This window comes from Haemaphysalis longicornis, unplaced genomic scaffold, assembly GCF_048455015.1.
Source record: "Haemaphysalis longicornis isolate Haplotype H1 unplaced genomic scaffold, Haemaphysalis longicornis Haplotype H1 scaffold_29, whole genome shotgun sequence".
NCBI classification, from domain to species: Eukaryota; Metazoa; Arthropoda; class Arachnida; order Ixodida; family Ixodidae; genus Haemaphysalis; species Haemaphysalis longicornis.
Window position 1 is genome coordinate 3,602,270 of NW_027526331.1, and position 12,774 is coordinate 3,615,043.

A 12,774-nucleotide genomic window follows, 5' to 3' on the forward strand; every position below is an offset into this window, starting at 1 on the left:
GATTACTCCGCCTGCGTACCCATCCCTTCCCTACTTTTCCTCCACCACCACTCCAGTCGCCTCTTCGTCACCTCTAGGGCCTTGAAGTTAAAGGAGCACTGACACCAATTTTCGGCGTTAATATTATTGCACAGTTCGCTTCCTTCACTCAACAGAATACCCTGGCTGAAATACGAGCGGCCAGCAACGCGAAGAACATAGTTCAATTGGATCTCATTTATCGCGCCGACGGAGCAGCGCGTGGAGCGGCACTCAGCAAATGGACATCAGTGTGACATCACCCCGTGAAGCCAAAATAAGTGATGCGACTGCGCTCGTCAAAAACTCCTGACGTCACTTCACGCGCGCGGCCCCACGAGCGGCGAGCGGGCGCAACACCCTCTCAAGCGGGTGGCGGTGACGTCCGCACAAAGCGGTGAGGTCAGGCCGGGATTCTGTCATACGCGCCGTTCGGGATGAAAGCGCGGGAATTTGAAACAAACGATTTTCAGGCCGTTCAATGTAATTAACTATCGCGCGCTAAAGTATTTGCAGTGCTGTTTAAGGTTCGACAGACCATCAAGCATGGATAAAAGCAATACAAGTGTAACATAAAATTTTCATGTCAGTGCTCCTTTAAGGTTCCCCCTCACCCCAAATCTCAAAGCCTCCGCAAGCGTCGTTTCCCCCTCACCCCGCGGTGGTCGTATCTCTGTGCAGCACCTGACAATGTGGTCTATAGTTTCCCGACCACTGCCGCAGCATGCACACGTTTCATCCTGCTGCCTGTAGCTACCCGTGTATGCCCGGGTTCTCAGGCACCCCGCCCGTGTCTCTAAGAGCAATGCACTGCCTCTCGTATTGCCATAGAATCCCTCCTTCTTAATTTCCCGTTTCTCTGCCCTATAAGTCTCCACGGTTTTTTTCGCTTCCATTCCCGGTACCCACTTTGTCGTCTCTGCTGCCTTTTCCTGCTTTTTAACTGTTGTGTAAACCCCACTTTCCCCTACCGACTTTCCGTACCGCTTGGTCCGCTGTCTGGTCCTCCGTCTCCACTGCGTGTTCACGCTCCTTATATACAGGTACTTAAACACCCTCGCGGCCCATTTTTCGTCCTCCATGTCACGAAGTCGCTCCTCAAACTTTACCTTGCTCTGCGCCTCCCTCGCCTCGAAAGACGACCAGCCCATATCACCCTGTACCGCTTCATTTGTAGTTTTGCTGTGGGTCCCTAGGGCCAACCTGCCTACCACCCTCTGATTTACCTCCAGGCCCGCTTGGGTCTCTGGTTTCATGCACAGAACCGAATTTGCGAAAGTTAATTCTGGTACTATGACCCCTTTCCAGACTCCCCTTACCACCTCGTATTTGCTGTATCCCTAGAGGGCTCTATGCTTCATTATAGCCGCATTCCGTCTTCCTTTCGTCTTAAGGTGAGCCTCATGAGCGTGCGTGTAATCTGCGCTGTCGTTCAACCATACTCCTAAATATTTATACTCTTTCACCAATGGTATTTCCACTTGCTGCACTTATACTGTTTTGAGCTCCGCGCCGTCGTTAAAGACTATGATCCCCGATTTTTCTCTGCTAAAGGATAGCCCTAGGTGCGTCGCTTCTTCACCGCATATATCCATCAAGCCCTGCATACTTATCCGGTTGTCCGCATGCTTAACCGGTTGGCTTGCCATGGTATGGTGGCGCCATGTAGGTTCACTAACGGTAAACAAGGCTTCCCAATCGGCTACAGTGAGGTCGGCTGTTGTGATGTCATTGCATACCACGAAAACACACGATTCAGCCGGAAAAAAAATTAACTTAATTTGAATAATTTCTCAGTGAATAAAGCATTGTTTGCATCCGGACAAGCGCTTGGGCAATATAAAACACGAAATCTTTCGAATAAAATAAACTTGTATTTTGTCTTCATGGCTCCTTTAAACTGCGTCCAAAAGCTGAGCCACTGGCACAACTCGCCATTGAATGTTTGGAGCTGCAGCGTTGGGAGCTCCATGGAGTTTCCATGGAGATGACACTCGTCACTCTGAGATTCCACCAAAGAAGGTGCTGGGGCTGTCGATCTCGGCAGGCGTTGACCATTCCTTAGCGATCTCTTCTTAACCTTTAGCTGGCCCAGCATGCCTTCGATGGCGTCATCGTACCCCATAATTGTGTCGAAGTGGTCGTCGGATAAACATTTTTAACCTCGGCATTCAGCTTGCTCAACTCATCGTTGTTGGACTGCAGCCGCTGTATTAGTAAGCCTGAAGTTTCCACGTTAGGAGTATCCAACACCGTCTTCGCTTCATTTGCAAGCCTTCTGTTTGATAGCTGACGAGCTGTTCTTTTCTTTCAGCTAGTGCATTCTTCTTTCCGGTTTATAACAATGCCTCGTCCACCTTGTGGTCACCAACGTCGCTCTTACCGATTGGATACGATACGCCGGCTTAGTAGCCCCGACTTCTTCTTCTCGGCTTTTCAGATGATGAAAAACGGCCAAGTGCACTAATAAGAAAGAATAGCAGTATTTACATTAGATAGCTAAGAATGCCATGGCTTCTGATGATCCTCCTCTTCCTTGTTCAGACGACCAAGGCAGCCCCCTTGGTCCGCCCTTCCCTTCATCTGGGTTATGTATCCGACAACTTAAAATGCAACAACCGGCATGCCTGAAAGAACCCTCAGTACCGCATACATTCATACCTTTGTCTGACCTGACACCCCGGTAAAACATTAGTTTGAAGATCTAATGTTTTTGGGGTAGGTTTAAAGGCAATAGCTTGGAATCATAGGTTCATAAGCTAAGAACAAGCAATGTACAATATGCTGAGAATAATGTGAGCAGGAAATCTCTGTTTAATAGCAACATTTGCCACCTTACACATCACAGGCAGTGCAAACAAACATTAAAAATGGAAACTGAATGTCTTAAAATAATTAGAAATCTTTAGTGGCAGGACAAGTCCAGCTAAACAAACAAAATCAATCTTTGCGCAGAGGCAGTGCCGCACCCAATGAGGTCTGGCCGATGGGCGACTATTGCTAGTTGAAAATTAAAGAGTGACAGAAAGCAAACAGGTGCCTAAAATGTACCATTGGAGAGTAACACAAAATAAACAGCTGCCAACAATTTACAACTGGATAGATTTTAAGATTAAAAGAACTGCAGTCTAAGGGCTATCAGGCACAAAGCTAATCACTTTCAGATAACATAAAATAAAGTTCTTTTTGCTAAACTGCTTGCCTCACAAAATACACACCCTTATGCACCAAAGCAGTACTTTGTAATAGATAGCTCCAGTCTAGGCATGCTCAGAAAACAGGTAACTACGCAGTGGTATCCAATTATTTGATATGCATCAAACTTTTTTCTGCAGGCCTCCACAAGTCTGCTAAGGGCACATGGTGGACACTGTAAGAACTGTTGCGAAAATTGTGAAAACGGTATCGGACGAGCAGCATTTAAGGGGCCATTTCATAAGTTCTTTTCACTAAAGAATTCAATGACGAGAAGTGTAACCGTATTAAAAAAGTGTCAGCATTCTTTGGAAAGTCTGCCCGCAAAGTCTGCCCTTAATGAAAAAAGTGCTATGCCTAATACATGCTAAGTAAACACATAATCAGACAAATTAACATGCGTAATTATGATAGACTCGTACTTTCAGACTCGATAAGAATAAAAAAGTGACGTAATGCACTGATTGGGTATTTAAAAAAGGCTTTGGAACCCTACATTTTGTTATCACATTGTTTATATTTCACCTTATTAAATGTCTTTCTAGCAATGCGTCTGTGCTTATTGAAGCCGGTTTTGCAGGACTCGATTTTAATCGCTCCACTGGGATATGTTTGCTAACCCATGAGACAAATACAGAGAGAGAGAGAGAGAGAGAGAGAGAGAAAAAAACTTTATTTTGAGAAAGTGCCTCGAGGAGAATCGAAGTCCTAATGGTGGTGGCAGGTAACGGGCTGAAGGCCCGCTCCATCCTTGACGTCTTCTCCTTGGCTTAGGTTGGCGGTCCCGTGGTGGCCGTTGGCTGGTGCCTTCCGGCGACCTCTTCCGCCCTCTTGACCAGATGGACCTGTAGGTCCGGGTCGGGGCTGCGAAGCAAGGCCTCCCAGCTCTCCTCAGAGGGGATTTCGGGGAAAGGGTCCTGGGGGCATGCCCACATAACGTGGGCCAGGATGGCATGGGCGCCACATAAGGGGCACGCCGAGGTTGGATAGAGGCTGGGGTGGACATGGGTCATGGTGGCCGGATTGGGAAAGACTCCCGTCTGGAGTTGGCGCCAGACGTGGCTTTGCTCTAATGTCAGGGATTTGTCCGCCCAAGGATAGATCCGGCGGGAGAGGAGATAGTAGGTGGTAATATCGTGAAAACCGATCAAGCGGTCCCGCGCGGACCGGGCTCCGTGGTAAGGATACGGGTCCGGCCTTGCCCGGATAGTAAATCCTCGGGCAAGGTCATGGGCCTCCTCATTTCCCTCGAGCCCAGAATGCGCAGGGGTCCATATCAGTTGTACTAGGGATTGTGGGGGATTCCAGAGCAAAATTTTGAGCGCCGTTGGGGATATGCGACCAGCGGCTAAATTTTGGAGAGCAGTTTTAGAATCTGTAATGATTGTTGCGGGTGTGGGGGTGAGTGAAAGGGCGAGCGCTATTGCTGCCTCTTCTCCCGGTTCTGGGATGGGCGTCCGGACCGTTATATAATCGAGAATGCTGGTGTTGGGGTAATTTTGTACGGCGATTGCGGTGAAAGCCTCCTTGTGTCTGTACTCTGCTGTATCGACGTACACGACTTGTGGATCATTTTTATACTTCTTGTGCAGGGCGCGGGCTCGTTGTTTCCTGCGCTCGGCGTGGTACGTGGGGTTCATGTTGCGGGGAAGCGGTTTGGCTACAATATTAGAGTGAATACTAGGGGAACTGTTTTCGCGTCCTGATATAGTGTGTGATATCCTATTCCTAGTTTGCTTAGTATATGTCTTCCTGTGGGTGTGCGAGCGAGGCGTTCGTACTGTCCCATTAGGTGGGCTTCAACTAGTTCGCTGGCCTTGCTGTGAAGGCCTAACCCTTCCAGTTTGGCAGTGGACGTGCCGGGGGGAAGACGTAGTGCTGCCTTGTAGGCGCGTCTAATGAGGGCATCAATTTTGTTGGTTTCGGCAGCTGTAAGTTTAAGGTATGGAATCGAGTAAAGTATTCTGCTCACGACGAAGGCTTGGATTAGAGAAACCCTGTTCTGCTCGGTCAAACCTGAGTTCCTATTGGTGACCCTTTTGAGCAAACCAATGGTTTGGTTTATATGCCGTTCTATTGTTTGGATAAATTTGCGATTTATTCTAGTGGATTGTATGTGCAGCCCTAGGACTTTGATGGCCGGGACCTCCGGGATCTCTCTACCTTCAATATGGAGTTTGATGCTGGAGTGAAGCCGTTTTTTCTGGTTCGGGGGAATAACAAGTAGCTCAGACTTCGCCGGAGAGCAGGCCAAACCCGCTCTCCTGGCCTCCTCCACCACCACTTCTATGCCTCTTTGCAGTGTTTCTTCAATGTGCCCGTCACTCCCTCGGTTCATCAAGAGGGTGATATCGTCTGCGTAGAGGCTGTGGCAGAGGTGGGGGATCCGTGCTAATTTCTTCGGTATGTCTATCATTGCAAGGTTAAAGAGTAGTGGTGACAGTACGGCTCCTTGCGGAGGGCCACGACTGCCTAGCGGGAATGTATCTGAGACAAGGCTGTCTAGATGTATGGCGGCTGTCCGGTTTGACAAAAAGACTGTGATGTAATTGTAGGTTCTCTCACCCGGATGGACCGATCCCAGACCCGACATTATGACCTCGTGCGAGACGTTGTCAAATGCTTTTGTCAGGTCCAGGGCCAGTATCACCGATGTGTCTAGGTCGGTGGATGGTTTGATAATTTGTTCTGATAGCTGTATGCGTATATCTTGAGTTGAGAGACCAGGTCTGAAGCCAATCATTGTGTGGGGGAATTTTTCCGTGTCGTTCATGCGTGTTGTGAGCCGGGCTAGGATTACGTGTTCCATGAGTTTTGCTAAGCACGACGTGAGGGAAATAGGGCGGAGGTGTTTGATATTGAGTGGTTTATTTGGCTTGGGGATTAGAATAACCTTGGCATGCTTCCACGATTCCGGAATTCACCCCGTTCTCCAGCATGTGTTGAGAAAAGCAGTGATTGCGGTGATTGAGAAATCGTCCAAGTTTCGTAGCGCCCGGTTCGAAATGTGGTCAGGACCTGGGGCCGAATTGGACCTGAGTTTGCGAATCGCCAATCGTACCTCGGCTTCAGTTATGTCCCTGTCAATCTCGCTGTTGGAGTGACCCATGTACGAGGGTAGTTCGATCTTGGGTCCTATCGGGAGGTACATGTCTCTGATTTCTGCTATGAGTTCGTCGTCAGAGCCTGAGTATGTGTGGATGATTTTGGTTATGCAGTTTCTCTATTCTGTCTTGTTCTGATCAGGGTCGAGGAGGTGTCTAATTTTCTGCCACGTCTTCTTCATTCCATAGTTTCCTTGCATCTGGTCGCAGATCTGGTCCCATTGGGAGTGAGAGAGAGTGACCGCGTGCGCTTCAATCTCCGTCTGCAGACGGGACAGTTTTAGCCGCAATTTGCGATTGCTTTTATTTCTGCGTTAGGCCTCCCAAAGGTGATTGAGACGGGAGTCTACGATATCGGAAGGGATGTTGGGATCGAGGTCCTTGGTGACTGCTTTAATGCCTGCAAGTAGCTGTTGTGTCCATTCGTTTATGTCCCCAATGTATTCCGGGCTTGCGCACTCATCCGCATGGTTGTCGTTGCATTCTCGGATCGTTCTGAACTCATCCCAGTCAGTCATAGTTTTTTGTCTGAGCTTTTGAGTGATTTTGTGTTTGGTTATAATCGCTATCTCGATTATGAGGTGGTCGCCAACGTTACTAGAAATAGTTAATTCTAGTAACGTTGGTGGTCACTGCCTAGTGTTTCTTCGGTGACTCCCCATGTTACCCTGTTTGTGTGCAGTGAGAGAGTGAGATCCGGGGTGGTGTCGCGTTGTGCGCTGTTTCCGATTCGTGTAGGGGTGTGAATACCAATCTCTAACGTAAAATGATGCGTCTGTATTCGTGCCCAGAGGTCTCGTCCCTTTGGCTCACAGGTTGGGTATCCCCAGGCCATGTGAGGAGCATTAAAATCTCTAACTATGAGCAGTGCGTGTGGGCCCATCTCCTTCCTCGTGAGCGAGAATAGGTGGTTGAGGCGGTCTGTCTTAGATTTAGGGGCGCTATATACGTTGTGGGGGCCAAGCCCCTCATATCGGGCGAGGAGGCGCTAGCGACGTCCTTCTCCTTGGTGGGGCGAGGGCGATCCTCGCGCGCTTCCCTCCTCTCCCTACGAGGCGACGGGGGATGCGCGCAGGAGACTCCCCGGGAGAGACCGCCCTTGGGACGCGCAGAGATCGCACGGTACGTAAATGCCCTTCGGTCACTTCTGGCCGTTTCTTGCATTGACCGTTGTTTCCCACTTCCGTGGGTCACGGCACCCACCGTGTCGATTAGCGCATGCCTCGATTTGCGTCAGTGCGTTTATCTAGGATGCCCGGCGAGTCTCCGCGGGCATATTCCACTTCTTGGTGGGTTGCCCCCGCGTCCGCGGTGTGACGGCTTGCGCCGTCTAAGGTCCGCGGACGAGCGCCGATGCCGCCCGATCGAGTCCAGTGGCTTGGAAATGTGTAGCGGCCACAGAGAGCCCCCTTCCCCTATGTCAGCGAGCGTTGCGGCCGGCCAACGCCGGCGGACGCTAACTGCTGCCCAACTACGGGCTGGGCACACGCTGGCGGGTGTATATGCCCAGGGGCTAGGTGCGTAGTGCAGTGTAGCGTTTGTATCGTGGTTTCCCGCGTAATAAACCCCTGTACTATGAAATGTATCGCTTCCATGTGAAGTGACTGACAACGTACACTCGCGGCGAGAGTCGTGGCTCGCTCTCGAACCCGTTGTGGGCAGAGTCTCTCGGCAGCGCAAGTTCGGTACTGCGCGAGAGCAGTGAGAATAACGACGGCGCGTTATTCTATTATGTTCTATTCTATTCCTTCGTAAGAATAGAGGATGATGCCCACAACGTTTAGAATATAAAGTCTTTCCGCTCCTCTTTTGCTTGGGAGGACAGTAATGAAGTCGTGGGGGATGGCAACGCTGTCGAATTGACTCCTGTAGGCTGGTATATGCCTCTGCACGAGGACCGCCGTTTTCAGGTCCATCGCACTTTGAAATGCCCTGTAACCGGGCAATTTGACAGTGGCGTTTGTCTCCTGTAGGGCTATAATTTCTTGGGGGGAGTCTAGGCTTTGCATGTACATGCGTAAATTATGCTTTTTGCGTTTGTACCCGCGGCAATTCCACTGCCAGACCTTAATGGGGTTGTCGTTTTTATTGTTACGGCGAGCCATTGTGTGCTTCGGGTTGAGGCATGAGATTGGGAGGTATACCGAGCCTGTTCATTATATCTTGCATGAAGCTGTGTAGTTCCGATCTGTACAAGTTCACTTCGGATCGGCATGATTGTATACTATTCTGCATGGTGGTAATGTGCTCCTGCAGTTCAGCGTTGCTTCTCCCAAGAGCGATTATATTACGGTCAAGTTCCTGTTGCTGCGGGGACTCTTCAACCAGGGTTGGGGATTTGTACGGAGGCTGCCGCAATCGCTCGTTTTTTGGGTGCGGAGGAGGCAGGTTCTTGATCGGTGGAATTTGGTTGCGAGATTGCTGCGTTTTGGCGGCGGACCCTGAGGACTTCCTGTTTCAGGTCATTATTTCCTTTCCTAAGAGCTGCCATTTCTGCTCTTATGTTAGCTAGCCATCTATTAGCTGTTTATGGAAGTTTAGAGGGGGCTGGGAAGAGGGGCTGGGGTGGGAGGCCCCGCCATCGAAGCTTACCGATTTTTCGTTTTCGGCTTTCTTCTGTGGTGTCGACGGATGGTTGGCCCACCTCTTGGAGTTGGGTTTGAAGCGGCCGGCCGATGGAGATCTTGCCTTGTGTTTAGACAGCGATCTCGACGGGGCTCTTCCTCTTTCCGGGGTCTGCGTCCTGGGGGGTTCGCGGCCCAGAAGGGCGGGCCAATCTTGCTGGCTTCGAGCGTTCAGCGGGGCGTCTTCTTTTTCGTTCCCCTCCTTCGTTGTTTCTGGCGGCGGCAGGGGGCGACGTGGCTTGAAGCGCTGCGGGCACTCTGCGGACCCCGTGAGGTGGGCTCCTCCGCACAGAATGCAATTAGGCTTGCACGGGTGTCTCTCACTGGGGTTGGTGATGCCACACTTGGGGCACCTTGTCATTGGGTTCGGGGAGACGTCAGGTCTGTGTCCTCATTGGCAGCACTGCGTGCAAGCTTCTGTCTTGTGCCGGAATGGTGTGCAGCGGTACGTGGTGTAGCCGTACCGAATCCAAAACGGAACCTTGTATCCGTCGAATAACATTTGAGCGGCGTCTGTGCTTCCCAGTCGTTTGACCGATAGGATGGGCAGGTCTGGGTTGAAGTCGACCACGTTCCGAGTTATTTCTTCGGGAGTATTGTCTTCGGGAATTTTGAAAATAATTCCCACCACCGTGTTGGCGGGGGCCGAGACGTGCGTAGAGATATCATACTGCTTGTTTCTGAGAACAAGGGATTTGATGCTTGCGAAATTGCACGCTCGCATATGGTCGGGGGTACTGATCAGAATGTAGTTGGAGTTTTGGCGCACCTGAACTTGGTCTTCTGGACTCAGGAGGACTGGTGCCGATTTAGAAATGGCATTGGCGATAGTTGCCGGCGCCACCGACTGTATATCGAGCCCTCCTCGTGGTCGTGGTGTCTGTCTCCGGCAAGCGCTCCATCGGTGGACTTCGACGACGCAGCGGCCGGCTTTTGCGGGTATTCGGTGAGACCAGCTCGGGTGACGTGCTGGCATTTCCGATGGTTGCGGTCCTCTTTAAGGTCAAGGCTCGTTGTTTGCGCCGAATTTCGGCCCATTCCTCGCTTGCGAGTTTGGGGGGGGAGGGGGGGGGGGGTCTCTTCGCCGTCTACAACGACCTCCATCGCTGCGGCGCGATAGCGTTCCTCAGGGGTGATGGGAGGTGGGGGAGCGGGCACGTGGCGATCGGCCACGGCGGGCTCCGGTGCATGCGCCGGTGGCTGCTATGGCCGCTAGTGGCTTCAATACTTGGCATGGAAATCCTCGCTTCAGAATTTTAACTCCTCGTAAAATTTGGCGGGGTCCACTCACCGACTTGAGTGCAGGCTTGTTAGATGGCGCTCATTCGAGAGGAATCGGGCGGTGCCAAATGATCCACCGGATGGCAGATTTAACCGAAGATTGGGCGGATTTAAACGGGAGCCCATGCACCGCACGTCAACATGTATCGGCCACCTGGTGGCGTCCCAAATACAGAGAAACTTAGTGGGTTAGCCTAGATACATGCTACGCCAATAAGTATTAGACAATACAGGTCCACTATTCACATGTCGACCTTTTGGGTACAGCTTGAAGCACATCCACAATGGAAGCAACACAGCTGCTCGTCATCTAGAACAGTCAACGTTACGCACAGCATCTGCCCACTGAATACCTCTATCCCAGAAAAAAAAAAGCATTCCAAAAAGATAACAATGCTGCGCACCACTTTTTCAGGAGTTACGAATAACAGCACGATATTTGGCTTTCCACAACTGCCGGTAAGATAATAGATGCTCAACCACCAACAGTTGTTTCGCTGAGCGGGCACACTACATTCCAATTCACGGACAGAAAGCAGACAGCTTACCAAGCAGTCAAATTAGAAGCCTGAAGCAACACAAACTGGAACGACGCAGCGGCTCCCACCGCAGGCATGCCACCGCGGCCGAAAGCCTCGTAGCACGCATGTTAACGCAAGCCCCAGTTTCGCCAAAAGCTACTAATACATTGTTATTAGAAACTTTACGCAATTTAAAATGGAAACAAAATCATACTCAAAATTACGGAATTGTGCAATATATTTGAATTAAACAAGTGTTTTTGCTACAATACGAAAAAGAGCGGCGCTGGCTTCGGCATTATCTTTTAATTTAGGTAGTACTACTACACGCTATTTTTTGTCTTAAAGGCATTCTTAAAGGCATTATTGAACGTATTTAATCAGTGGGAACCTTGTACGCTTGATCAGCCGGAGATGATAAGCCTTGTTTTAAGCTTGAAGAGCGGATACACGAACACAGTGCCACTCCGCCTTGGTCGGTACAAAAACGAAAAGAGAAGCGGCGATGCGTTTGGGCATACGAAACATGTTAGCTCAGGCGTCGAGCACACCATAATGCGTAAATAAAAAGCAAAAAAGAAACGAACACATCAAGTCAGCAGTAAATCCTCTGACGATGAAATTGAAGATTGCAGGTTCGGAAAGTTGTTCTGGGAATCTCGCACGGTTTCTCAGCACCTCACGATACAGCGGCTTATGAAGCACACCGCGCACTTTCATCAGTCACCACCACCCACCCAACCCAGCGAGAAGTTATATGGTAGCACAGCTCAGAGAAGCTTTACGGCGCATCAGCCATAGAGTTTCTTAGTAAGTATACTGGAGAGGAAACTGCGCCTGGTAATCCATGTCGTCCTGGGGGTTTATGGGAAGACCCCACTTTTTGGCTTGGGCTTGGCATGATAATTGGATTCTGAAGCGGTTTTTGGGATTTGCTTTCTTCACTAGGCATTAATACGTCTACGAGCTACGAGGAAGCCGTAGTCCTCCCTGCTCTGTGGTAGCCGTGTACGGTGAAAAGGCAGGCAGTGCGTTATCGCACCTGACGCTGATCATGTCGCAGTCGAAGGACGTATGACTGAACGGGTAATATGCCGCCGCGAAAGTTGTAGCTGACCAAAAAAAAACGTACTTCGACGAAGACAACGTACGACAGATACGGGCGCCTGTATCTGTCCTATCTTGTAATCGTTCACGACTGTTTAACGCCACGTTTTCTTTTTTCTTGTTAAACTGTAGCTGACGGTCGGAGCACCGGTTCACCACGGAGGATACGTTTTCATAAGCAGGCTCAAAAAACTTTCCAAACTCTTCAAACAACTTACTGTTTGAAATAATGATAAAATTAATAAAATAAGAGTCTCTAATGAGTTTCCTCCCGAAATATTACCATTGTTCGTGACTACCACCTTGCCCTGCAAAATAGCAGGCACAAATATTCCGGCAAAAATACGCTTTACTACCTTTTGTCTTAGTTTTAAAACACCACTTTTTACTTTTCACCTACACAATTGCACACTATTCTTCGGCTTTTGTGGCACTTTGTTAAAATTCGCGGTCACTAAAACGTTTCAATCCAAGCCAATGATGAAAGTTAGGCGAGCGCATGATCTAATGGCGGCCCATGACGACAAAGACGGCCTTGATGTGAACTGCATAGACGCTAGCGCCAGATTCCTCTCTAATGTACATTGTAAGAAACTCTATGGCATCAGATACAGTGCAGCACAGCTTGTGAATCGCACACGGTACAGGACATTTTTCTTCGCTCAGTGGATTGGCTAGGCTAGAGCGTGACTTCGCAATGGATGCGGGAGTGGATTCGAAAATTTTTCGGCGCCTAACATAATCATCTCCAAAGCGCATATGTTCCCATTTGCAGTTTACAAGTTTGACAGGTAAATCGTAAAATTTATTTGGGGCAGCTCCGTTGCTACCACTGCCACAGCAAGGCGTGCAGCGGTCTATGGCATCAGATACAGTGCAGCACAGCTTGTGAATTGCACACGCTACACGACATTTTTCTTCGCT

At 49.8% G+C, this 12,774-nt stretch overlaps 1 pseudogene; it reads left to right on the forward strand.

Moving 5' to 3' along the window:
• Window positions 1–2,961: 2,961 nt before the first annotated feature.
• On the forward strand, window positions 2,962–3,036 carry LOC144173141 (U4 spliceosomal RNA; annotated as a pseudogene).
• The last annotated feature ends 9,738 nt before the right edge of the window (window positions 3,037–12,774 follow it).